Source organism: Miscanthus floridulus, chromosome 7, assembly GCF_019320115.1.
Source record: "Miscanthus floridulus cultivar M001 chromosome 7, ASM1932011v1, whole genome shotgun sequence".
In the NCBI taxonomy this organism is placed as follows: domain Eukaryota; kingdom Viridiplantae; phylum Streptophyta; class Magnoliopsida; order Poales; family Poaceae; genus Miscanthus; species Miscanthus floridulus.
In genome coordinates this window covers 29,490,406-29,504,014 of record NC_089586.1, presented here as the reverse complement: position 1 = coordinate 29,504,014, position 13,609 = coordinate 29,490,406, and positions in this window count along the sequence as shown.

Sequence of the window (13,609 nt, the reverse complement as noted above, 5' to 3'; positions counted from 1 at the left end):
GTAGTAGGCATGTTGCCACCGCAGAAACGGACGCGGGCTGACGCGACGTCGCCGGTGGCGCCTTGCGATCGACGGCCCCGCGCGGCGCGGCGCTAGCTGTCCGTCCGTCTGGTCTCCGCGCGCGCCTCGTCACCGGCGGGCGAGAGGGCGGACGCGGCACACACGAAGGAGGACTGCCGAGAGCTGGGTCCGACGGTTCCGGTGCTCTGAACTGGACTGAAGCACCTGTCATCGCGCTATCGGTGTGGTGTGGTGTGCTGTGCGTGGGCGTCGTGCGACATGCACGCGAGTCGTTCCAACGATCGAGCACAAGGCAACGAGGACGTCCAGACGCGGCTTGTTTCGGAACGTGTGGATTTCATTCGTCCGGTTTTTCTTGGAAGAGGCAGCTTCTTCATGTGTGAAATCAAGGGCTGTGATCGGCTGTGCATGCTTTTGCCTGAACTTATCTTTAGTGTCATCCAGTGTTAGCTACAGTATAAAAGTGGTCCTTAAACTTATCTCGTAGTGTCATCTAGGTCCCTCGAACTCTCAAAATGCATTTTAGGTACTTGAACTTATCTCGAGGTGTCATTCCGGTCCACAACTATCAAAATTTTATTTTTATGCCCTCAAACTTGTCACGTTGTGTTATCTAAGTTCAAATGAGGTCCAACCAGCCCACATTTTTTTCTCTCTCTAGACTCTAACGCTCCATCTACATGCTCTCCCTTTCCCTTCTAGCTACATCTTCATGCTCTCCACTTTTCCGCATTCCATTCTAGTGTGGCACCGGCTGTATCACTGTTGCTAACTTGCCATCCCCACCCCATGCCTTCATCATCTTCTACATCAATGGCCACGACACAAGGCCAAAGCTAGTTCTCCTTAGACAAAAAGGAGGTGGGCGAACAACTGCTTTTCCTTTAAGTTCCTTTCTGGGACAAGAATGAAATGTAGATCCAACCACTATGGTATGCGACATCATGATACAGAGTAGATCGGGTCTACTTTGGACCTAAATGATACATCACGATAAGTTCATGGATGTAAGGAAAATGGACCCTTGACCCATTTACTTTGGATTTTGATGTTTGATGACCAACACAACCAAATTGGACTAATGAATTTACAAGTGTTTGTTTTGTAGTTCAATAGGGTGCAAGACGTAACTTGGACGAAGGCGATGTGATGATCCAATGATCAACACCTCAAGAAAAGACCCTAGGAGCACAAGAAAAGACCCAAGAGAACAAGCAAAGTCCAAACATGAAGATTGGAACCAAACCGTACGCAAGATCGTGAAGAAATGAGCTCGCTATGGTGACCGAATGCAGGACCGGACGCTGGACAGGCGACCGGACGCTGGGCGAGTGGCTCGGCAGATAGGCGACCGGACACTGGACCGGACGCTGGCGGCAACCGACCGGACGCAGGACAGCAGCGTCCGATCGATTACAGTAAGATTCCAGAGCGGCACATCTGCGACCGGACGCTGGCCAGCGTCCGATCAGCATATTGCCGGCTCAACGGTCGGGACGACCGGACGCGTCTGGTCAGGACGATTCAGCGTCCGGTCAGTAGCAGTTTCGCGGGAATTCGACCCCAACGGCTACTTTCTCAGTGGGGCTTATAAATACAACCCCCAACCAGCCATTTGAGGTGTGTGGAACTGAGGAAACATACCAAAGGTGTTGATACACCATTTTAGTGATCTCCACATGCATAGTGCTTAGTGTTTTATTAGGTGATTAGCATAAGTGCTTTGCGAAATGCTTAGGTTGATTAGACCACCGCTTATGCGCTTGCTCTAGGTTTATGCCTAGTGTTTAGTAAGGTTTACATACCTCTTGCCACCCCGTACTTGCGAGCACAAGTGTTGTACATCGGAGGGGCTTGAAGTCTTGCGAGATCACACCAACCGCGTTTGTGGTGTGGCCACCACTGTGTACCGGAGGGAACAAGGCCCGCGGCGTTTCGGCCTGAAGCTTGATAGTGAAGACAGCAGGGAGCATCCAGGAGAGGCTTACCGAGAGGCACATCGGAGACCCACTTGCGCGTGGGGAAGGCCCGAGGCTATCCACGGAGTTACCTGACCGGGAGCTTGGCCCTTGTGAGGGATTCCTAGCGAGGGGCTCCAACGAGGACTAGGGGGAAGCTTGCGCACTTCTTGATACCTCGGTAAAAATACCGGAGTCGTCGACGGAAGTTTGCATATCTCTGCCTTGCTCTTTAGCTTCCGCATTTACATTGATTACTTTACTACTTTTGTGGTAGAGATAGCAACACACTAGCAAAACCGTAGTTGCACATTTAGATAGTTTATCTTTTGCATAGGTTTTACTAAGGTTAGAAAAAGAGGCCATAGTTTAGAGTTAGAATTTTTAAGTTGCCTAATTCATCCCCCCCCCTCTTAGGCGTCACGATCCCTTCAATTGGTATCAGAGCCGGTTGGCTCATATTTAGACCTTTGGCTTAACCGCCGTTGAGCCGACGCTATTGTAGAGTGGTTGAGATAGATACCGCTAGGCCTCCTCAATTTGATGGCACTAACTTCCTCTACTATAAGGCTAGAATGGCTTGCCACCTTGAGGCGGTTGATTTAGGTGTATGGAGAGTCACTCGTGACGGGATGAAACCCATTAAGAATCCCGAAAAGCCCACAAAGAGTGACGAAAAAGAAATGCATTTTAATGCTGGAGCTAAGAATTGCTTGTTTGAATCATTTAGCATGGATGTGTTTAACCAAGTGTTCACCTTAAATACGACACATGAAATTTGGTTAAAACTCTAAGAGCTCCATGATGGCACAAGTAATGTCCGTGAGCAAAAACATTGTCTAGCTAAGCAAAATTATGATTCCTTTGCTATGAATGATGATGAGCTTGTTCGTGATATATATTCTCGATTGAATCTAATTATCAATGAGCTCCATTCAATAGGATTATTAAAGCTAGATAATGCAAACATCGTGAGGAAGATCATCTCCGTTCTACCATAAAAGAAATATGCAAGCATCATCACCATTCTTCACAACATGGAGAACTTGAGCACCATGACCTCGGGCATTGTCATTGGCAAGCTAGTGACATTTGAAATGTCACGTAAGATGGGTCAAAGAGATGCATCTTCATCAAGCAAAGGCAAAGCTCTCGCTTGTAGCGAGAAGAAAAAGATGAAGGGCAAGAAAGTTGAGTCAAGCTCAAGCTCAAGCTCCTCAAGTGAAGAAGAAGAAGATGAGGATGATGATGAATAAGAATCAAGTGATGATGATCAATCTTTCTCCTCCACCTCCGACCTTGATGAAGAATCAATTAAACTTATCAAAAAGGTGGAGAAGATGATCGTAAGGCTCAATGTTAAGGGTGTGTCCATCCAAATTCAAGATCTTGTTTTTACTAATCAAAGAAACAAGCAAAGAAAGAGAGGATGCTATGGATATGGCGAGTGGGGGCACTTTGTGGAAGTTTGTCCAAACAAGCCCACACCCAAGGCAAAGAAGAAGGCGTGCAAGAATAAAGCCCTCACATCAATAAGGTCATGGGATGATTCTTCAAGTGAAGAAGATCATCACAAGAGGCGAGGGCGCAAGCACTCATCATCAAGCTCTTCTCGTGTGTGCCTTAAGGCACGAGGTAATGAAAGCTCATCCTCTAGTGAGAGCGATAGTGATGATGATTTGCCTTCTTATAATACAATTGTGCAACAAAATCATAAATATGCTAAAGTTTGCACTAGTCAACAAAAGAAGCTCAAAAATTTAAAAGAAGAGCTAGGTAGTTCACAAGGAGCATACAAGAATTTGCTTGAACAATATGAAAACTTTGCAAATCTCAATGTTGAACTATCTACTAAAATTGAGCAACTTGAGGCTAGTGCAACAACAAATGAATGCACAATCAATGATAAGCAACTTGAAAAGAAAAATAAAAAATTAAAAGAAAAGTTAGCTAGCTCACAAAATGATTATCAAAGTTTGCTTGCTAAATTGGAAATCATGTGCAAACATTGTGATGAGCTAACTAATAAAATTGCTAATCTTGAAGCCATAAAAAATACCCCCACCAAGGCACCTAAAAAGAAAAGTTCTATCATTAAAAGGGATGCCTCTACTTCTTGCAATGATTTATGTTTAGACTCACCTTTGTACAACCAAGTTTGTGTTGAGAAAGTTATTGCAGATACATGCACACAAGAGGTTGCAAAGGAAAATGAGGAACTTAAGCAAGAAGTAGCTCGCCTCACGAAGGACTTGACTTAAGTAAAAGGCAAGGCGAAGCAAGCTCAACTTCATCAAGATAACACCGTCAAGGGAGTGAAGAAGCTTGATGAAGGACAAATCATGATTTGCTACGTGTGCCACAAGTCCTATGAGTGCAAGGTGAAGAATGGGGGAGGAGCAAAGAAGGAGGAGAAAAAGCAAACAAGCAAGTTCTCCAACACCTACACCAACATGGTGGACAAAAAGGCCTCCACACCTCTCTTGAAGAAGAAAAATGACAAGGTGGTGGCCATCAAGGTGAACAAGCAAGCCAACAATGGGGTCAAACGCTTTTGGGTGCCAAAGGAAATCATTTCAAACATAAACAGCACCAAGAAGGTTTGGATCCCAAAAGGAAAGTGAGAAGTCCGTCGGACGTCGGGGAATTTGGAGACTTGGCAAAGTTTGAGTGCATTTCATGGGGTGCATCATGATGGACAAAGTCATTGCCAAGTAGGTTAGTGAATACTATGGACCCAAATTCCCCTTTCCATGTTAGGTAACTAGACGTCATTACTTTCAAATTAGTATTCATTTTAATTGGTTTTGTTTTTCAATTGATATACTCTTAAAGCATCTAGTTATACTTCATGCCTTTGATTGCATTTACATGCTTAATCTTTTGTCATGCATTCAATAGGTATATCATATGGTAGGCTTGCTCGGTTTCATTATCAACCCTTAGAGCAAACCTACATGGTTTAAAATTATATAGAAGCACGGCACATAGCTTGCTTTACAATTATTATTTATCAAATATGTGCCAAAGTCCAAATTATAGATAATCTCTCCCAAATATCATCTTTCAAGTGGTATTTTGATTCTTAAATCAATGTGCACAAATGGTACAAGTATTCAACACTTGTGTGCACATATTTAGGGGGAGTAATTCTACAACTTGGATGCTTTGAGACTATCACTTGTTCAAATGGTATCAATTTTTCAAACCTATCACATGTGTAGTAGTCTCATTGTAAGGAAATTAGAGTCCCTGGAGTTAAGCATCTTTCTTCAATTAGCATAATCATGTTGATTTTATTTTATATTTATATGCTTTCTTTATGCATTATATAGATTAAACTCTCTTGTACAATAAATTGCTAATTATGCATATGCTTTGCTTTCTACCATATGTATGCATATATTTAGGGGGAGCTTAGTCTATATAATGTGAGAGTCAAATTTTGTGATCCATTTCACTCTTATACAAAGGATCATGAAATTTGACCCTCCCTTGTGCTACTAATGTCTTCCTTTTCGGTGTTTGATGCCAAAGGGAGAGAATTTGAAGGACCAAAGGCAAGCATCAAGTTGATGTCTACAAGTGGTAATGGTCCGAGAAAGGGGGAAAAGTGAATTATGGATTATTTTTGTTAGAAAGCTAGGCTTTAATCTATAACATCACATGGGGACATTTGCAAGGGCAAAGACAAGCTTTTAAGTAAAAGTTTTAATTGGTATCTTACAATTGACTTCAATTGGTATCCCTAAATATCTTATATGATTTCAATTGGTATCTTTAAGTATCAAATAAACTTGCCCTTTTGCATTGCATCCTAGCAAGTAGGTAGTTTTTAACTTCTAAATTCTTATTATTTGCTTGCCTTGGTTGTGTTGGCATCAATCACCAAAAAGGGGGAGATTGTAAGGAAAATGGACCCTTGGCCTATTTACTTTGGATTTTGGTGTTTGATGATCAACACAACCAAATTGGACTAATGATTTTGCAAGTGTTTGTTTTGTAGTTCAATAGGGTGCAAGACGTAACTTGGACGAAGGCGATGTGATGATCCAATGATCAACACCTCAAGCAAGACCTTAGGAGCACAAGAAAAGACCCAAGAGAACAAGCAAAGTCTAAGCATGAAGATTGGAACCAAGCCGTACTCAAGATCGTGAAGAAATGAGCTCACTGTGGTGACCGAATGCAGGACCGGACGCTGGACAGGCGACCGGACGCTGGGCGAGTGGCTCGGCAGACAGGCGACCAGGCACTGGACCGGACGCTGGCGGCAACCGACCGGACACAGGACAGCAACGTCCGATCGATTACAGTAAGGTTCCAGAGCGGCACATCTGCGACCAGACGCGTCCGGTGGTAGGCGACCGGGCGCTGGCCAGCGTCCGATCAGCATATTGCCGGCTCAACGGTTGGGACGATTGGACGCGTTCGGTCAGGACGATTCAGCGTCTAGTCAGTAGCAGTTTCGTGGGAATTCGACCCCAACGGCTACTTTCTCAGTGGGGCTTATAAATACAACCCCAACCGGCCATTTGAGGTGTGTGGAACTGAGGAAACATACCAAGGATGTTGATACACCATTTTAGTGATCTCCATATGCATAGTGCTTAGTGTTTTATTAGGTGATTAGCATAAGTGCTTTGCGAAATGCTTAGGTTGATTAGACCACCGCTTATGCGCTTGCTCTAGGTTTATGCCTAGTGTTTAGTGAGGTTTGCATACCTCTTGCCACCTCGTGCTTGCGAGCACAAGTGTTGTACATCGAAGGGGCTTGAAGTCTTGCGAGATCACACCAACCGCGTTTGTGGTGTGGCTGCCACTGTGTACCGGAGGGAACAAGGCCCGTGGCGTTTCGGCCGGAAGCTTGATAGTGAAGACGGCAGGGAGCATCCGGGAGAGGCTTGCCGAGAGGCACATCGGAGACCCACTTGCGCGTGGGGAAGGCCTGAGGCTATCCACGGAGTTACCTGACCGGGAGCTTGGCCCTTGCGAGGGATTCCTAGCGAGGGGCTCCAACGAGGACTAGGGGGAAGCTTACATGCTTCTCGATACCTCGGTAAAAATACCGGAGTCGTCGACGGGAGTTTGCATATCTCTACCTTGCTCTTTAGCTTCCGCATTTATATTGATTACTTTACTACTTTTGCGGTAGAGATAGCAACACACTAGCAAAACCGTAGTTGCACATTTAGATAGTTTATCTTTTGCATGGGTTTTGCTAAGATTAGAAAAAAAGGACATAGTTTAGAGTTAGTATTTTTAAGTTGCCTAATTCACCCCCCCTCTTAGGCGTCACGGTCCCTTCAATGGACCTAGATGATACATTGAGATAAGTTCAAAGTCCTTAAAACAACATTTCAAAAGTTTGGGACCTAGATGATACACACAAAGACAAGTTCGAGGACCTAAAAATGTATTTTAAAAGTTCGGTGCCTAAATGACACGGCGAGACAAGTTCAAGGACTACCCCCAAAAAGTTATATAGCACTAATAGCAGGGAGGGCATATATACTGATGACTTTCATTATTTATCGGTTTATCGAAAGACACGAAAATTTTCAACTAATGATACACATAATAAACATAGAAGTAAGAAAATTCCATGAACACAACAAGGTGCATGTCCATGGCTCCAAAAATATGCCCCTAGGTCCATTACTTTCAATCATTAAATCTATCAACATAATCACAACTAACATTTATGTTCAATTGGCAGTCAACTCAAAAAATCAATGGTTCATTACATTATGTATTGAAGTGCATATAGTCTAGTCAGAGAGAGAGAGAGAGAGAGAGAGAGTACCACGCTAATAGAACTCTAAACAAATGCCAAAGTTTAGTGGAGTTAAAATGTTATTAGCTGTAGCAGTTGAGCTATTAGCAATAGTTCCCACGATTGGCAATACTTGGACGGCCAAGTAAATTGCATCATGCTCTATAGAGGTTGCTAAGATTAAGCACCTGTTTGGTACTTTGGAAAAAGTATGGCTCTTGGAGGCTTCAGCTCCTAATCAATATATTTGATTCCCAAGGAAAAAAATGAAAGAAGAAGCCGAGAAAAAAAAAGAACTTTACCGGCTCCAGCTCTATCGTGCTACAATGTCATGCAGTAGCAGAGGGGCAGGGAACTGCGCCAAGTGGCCCCTAAATATGAGGTCACTAGTAGACCGATCCTCCCTCTCCGTCCTCCACTCCTGTACACTGTACAGGACCTTTTTTCTTTTCCTTTTGCGCCATGTTTAGTTCCACCAAAATCAAACTTTGACACTATGCAAAAAGAAGATTTTCCATCATATCAAACTTATGGTAAATACATAGAGTATTAAATGTTGATGAAATTAAAAACTAATTACACAGTTTGGTTGTACTTTGCGAAACGAACATTTTAAGCCTAATTAGTCAACGATTGGATAATTATTACCGAATACAAACCAAATGTTGCTACAGGAATCGGACGGCGCCGATTCCACGGGCAACTAAACGCGGCCCTGTTTTTTCTTTGTTCGATGACAGGTAGCACAAAAATCCAGGCAAGGGGTGCAGGCAGCCCACGCAGGGAAATCCATGTCCGCCCATTGGTGAAGCGGATTTTTGGGATGGGCCGTGCAGCGGATCGCTGCCCGTTTGTCCTCCTGTGTCAGCTCCTCCGTTCCGTCCACATGCCACATGGCCTAGTGTCACGTCGCGCAGACACCAAGCTACAGTACTACGATTGCCATTTCTCCGAGGGGAAAAAATTATTTGTGGTTGACAGCAAAGCATCGTAGGATTGCGGGGATTATCGTAGGTTTGTGGGGTTCATAAGCGTTTGATACCATATATTCATCTTAATCCACGTTCGCTGGGGTGTGTTGACATAGAATTACTGGACATCCAAACAAGCCTTAAAGAGTTGTGAATTCATGTAACACTTTTATATATTGATGGGCCAAGTTCAAACCTACTCGCAGTAGGATGGAGTGAGATTGTTATTCAAAGGGTTTTACGTAGAAGTGCCCAACTATCCAAGGCAAGCAATTGTTTGTATATGTTCAATATGGTTTATTTGAGATTGAGTCAATGGAAAACAAAATGTACCTGAGCAACATGGTTTGTACGGTTGTACCTATACGAGGAAGATGGAACGAATGTGCAAGTGCAAGCACTGTTCCCGTGATACATACTCCTAAACCCTATAGGCGGAGATGGCGGAGAGTACGTGTTGGAGAATGATCGAATGCGGAAAACTGAATCCAGCCATTCTTGGAATTTTCCATACTTCCTCTCCTTGATTGAAAGTGCGATGTGCAACATGTCCCCATTGGCTCTGTTCGCTTCTCTTATAATCCGTCTTTTTCAGCTTATTTTTTTCAGTCAGAACAGTGTTTTTCTCTCACAACCAATCAGTCATAACAGTGTTTCAGCTTGTTTTTCCATCGAAGTGAACAGGGCCATCAGGTACAGGACCGGTTAGGCATAACAAACCTCTTCTTCTGCTGTTGAATGGCCCGAATTGAAGTAGCTCTTAATAGGCTCTTAATAGAGCTTTTGACCATTGGTCGAAAAGGGCACTCCCAAAAAAAAATACTACTAAATTTCTATGTTCATTAATTAGGATGCTAACTAAGCTAAAAGATGATGTGACACTGTAATTAATGAAGAAGGTGGAGGAAATGATTTATTAGATAAGAAATCATGTCTATACGAGAACCAAGATACGAAGAAATGTGATAGGTAGATGATGGGAAGAGAATAAATGGCCCTGTTCGTTTGAACTTATCAGCCGACTTATCAGCTAGAATCTATAGTATTTTTCTCTCACAACAAAACAACTTCAACCGGCTTATTAGCTGGCTTATGTATCAACCAAACATGATTGGACAAAAAATATTCTATAGAAATTATTCATTGAGTACATAATTTCTGTGTGTAGTGTCTACTTAACTAGGATAGAAACTATTTGTGGTTATTAGCATTGGGACTGCACAAAGGCTACTTCTATCATGCACATTAATTAGGTGCCACTTATGATTGTTTTTTTGCTGATTTGATAGTAAAATAATCAGGAGAGAGAGAGAGAGAGAGATTGCCTCAGGCACTAGTTGGCCGAATTTTGGAATTTGGGCTACTGTAGCACTTTCATTTTTATTTGGCAATTAGTGTTCAATCATGGACCAATTAGGCTCAAAACGTTTGTCTTGCGATTTCCAACCAAACTGTGCAATTAGTTTTTTTTCGTCTACATTTAATGCTCCATGCACGTATCGTAAGATTCGATGTGATGACTACTGTAGCACTTTTTTGGAATTTGGGTTTGGAACTAAACGCGGCCTAAATCTAGCAATGAAAATTGTGTAATAATGTTAGTTAGTACGTGGAGCTCTTTCATATGATACTCTCTTTCGGTCCACTGTGGGTCTGTTTGGCCTCCAGCCAAGGTCTACAAAGCCAACCTAATAAACTTGTTTGGTTGCTTGAACGAGCCTCGTAACTAGGCTCTAGGAAGCCACCCACGGCCTTTTAGCCAGGCTAGGGCCAAGTTTAGTTCCCCCAATTCTTGAATTTGGCACCATACAAAAAGAAGATTTTCCGTCATATTAAACTTGCGGTTCAAAAACTAATTGCACAGTTTGGTTGTACTCTGCGAGACGAACGTTTTGAGTCTAATTAGTCAACGATGAAACAATTATTACCAAATAAAAACAAAACGCTACTATAGCTACAGTAGCGTCAGGAAATCCGGCGGCGCCGATTCGGTGGCCAACTAAACATGGCCTAGGTGGAAATGGAAGGGGCAACAGTTTCTGTGTAGCCAGGCTACGTTTTGCGCTGGCACCCACTGGGTTTTAGCTCACCCACAACCTTAATGGATAGGGTCTGTGCACAGCCCCTAGTGCCTAGAAATTTTTTTTCTTAGCCCGAAATACTATCTTTTTACTATTTTACACTGTAAAATACGTGGACGGCCCGCTCAGGCCCAGGCCCGGCCCGAAAAATTAGGCCTGACCTGCTCAGTTGGATGGGCATGGGCATGACTTTTCAGCCTGAAATAACCGGGCTTTTTTCGGCCGGCTCAGCAAAATGCTCAAGTTTACCAGTGATGACCACCGCCGCCTCCCCATCGTCCCCTCCTCCGGCAGCACAACAACGATAGCATCTCGCCATCCTCCCACCATAGCTGATGGCTGTGTTCACCGATGCAGATGGCGGGCTTGCATGGCGCAGCGGCGGACCCCCACGACGGTGAACTCGTGAGGTACGTGGCCTCCGCGGCAATGGCCTCACACGGCGCGGTTGCAGGATCAAGCTATAGAAGCCCCCGTGGTTCGCGCAACAAGGCGACCATCTCGCGCGGCAAGGACCAAGCGGAGGTGCGCATCCTCGACCATGGCGAGGGTGCGAAGGAGGATCTCCACAAGGGCGCGACTGGAGGCATACAACGCTTGGGGGAGCTCTGCAGGGCACATTTGCGAGCTCCCGGACACGGTGTGCGGGCGGTGGTCCATCCCTGCGGTCCCCGAGGTGCTCGCTTCTTCCTTCTCCTATGCGCCCACCACATGTTCGACAAAATGCCTCATAGGTGTAAGCTTACCGGTTCGAAGAAGGGGTGATTCTATATGTACAACAAACTAGACAACCAAACACATCATTTGCTAGCCAGACATAGAGAATATAGACAACCAAACAACTAGGAATTAGCTGGGTAGGAACAGACTAAGGCTGTCCAGGCTTGAATGGCTAACTAGGCTAGGAAACCAAACACCCCCCCTATACTACTTCCTCTCGCCGATTCATAAAGCATAGTCTTATATGACACAGTTTCCTAAATTATATTTTGACCATTCATTTATATATGGCACGGTTTCCTAAATTATATAGGCTTCATTTGACCCGGTTGTTCAAGTCCAAAAGACACCTAAAAACATATTGGACAGAAAGAGGGGAAGAAAGAGGAACAAAGATTGGACAAAACAGTTTTTGGGCAACACACCTTGAAGAAATCGGCCAGGTCAATTCTATTGTTGTTGACCAGTGAGGCCGATTCTACAATGGCCAACACTTGTTCATATTGTTTTGCTGGGTTTAAATTTGTAAAAATCCTATTCAATCCCCTCTAGGTATCGTTTAGGTCCTTTCACCAGCAATGTTCGGCTGGCCAGCCCACTCACGCGGGCACTGTTCATATAAACAGTGACTTTTAACCAGAACAATATTTTTCTTTTACAATAATCCAGCCGAAATACTATTTTAGCTTATTAAGGAGCCAGCCGAACACTGCTTGTGGGCTGCTGGTGGCTGCTTGCTTGATGCGGCCTCGGTGCTCACCTACTAGGGTTGAGGATGCGAGGATCAGAATCGAAGGATGCCCAATGCACCACACGCATTTAATTGGGAATAATGGATGGGTAACTAGGGCTTTGTTTAGATTGCCTCAAAATTCTAAGTTTTTTCACTCTCTCTCCATCACATCAATTTTTAGACGCATATATGGAGCATTAAATGTAGGTAAAAAAAATAACTAATTGCACAATTTGGTTGTAAATCACGAGACGAATCTTTTAAGCCTAGTTAGTCCATGATCGAACAAAGTTTGTCAAATACAAATGAAACGTGCTACAGTATCCAGATTGCAAAAATTTACAATCTAAACAAGGCCTAGGCATCAATGAGTATGGGACGATTGGGCCTTCAATAGGCTGCTGCTAGGCTGAACCAAAGTGGGGACAGTACTGGCAGCCGGAGCTGAGCAAGAAGGGAGGGGAGGGGGAGGTCCGCGGGGTCCTAGGCGACAATGCCAATAGCTACAGTGGACACCCCACCCCTAGAGTTGCTCCGCCCCTGACTGAAAGCATGAACAATAGGATCATGATTCATATATAGTGCCCATCATTGAAGAATGCGCAGAAGCGATGATTACCCATATATTTATATACACTACGTACCAACTCAAATTTTGAGTTATCACTATATTGGATCACTGCATATATGCAAACCTATTTTGGTCGATCTCCCGCATTTTATCAAACAATTTACTTAGCTTGTATATAAAAACATCGTACCGCATCAATTTTAATACACTCTTTTCTATAAAAAAAACAATGTCCATTTATCACATCAACTGTAATTCAACGTAGGGGGTTGCTACTTTTATTTCTTTATTATTATTACACAAATTATTAGCCTGCTGTTAGGTTATCGTTCTAGCTCGTTCACGTGTGTGAGCCCCCCCCGTCCTGTATGTCACTGTTGGTGGGCCCACCCACCCATGCCCAGGCCATTCCCTGGTATGGCCCACGGACGCTTGGCTACTGGTCAGCCGTCTCCAACAAGAAATTCATATGGGCATCCAAATCTAAAATGGGTAGTAAGAGACCTAAAATCAACCTTTAACAGAATACCTATACGGGAGATCTATTTTGGGTTGTCTGAGAGACACAACCCAAATATGGGCATCCTCTCTCCTGAAAACCTATTTGTAGAAATGATTCTCTTTTGGGTCTTATTGTTAGACAAGATGCTGAATATATATTGAACCTTTTGCCTATAGCGCTAACTAAAGGACGAATGTGTCTTGTATTTTATAAGTTGTTGAAGATAGCCTTCGAGGGTGATGACCGGATCGGAAGATAGGCAATCGTGAGCGCACA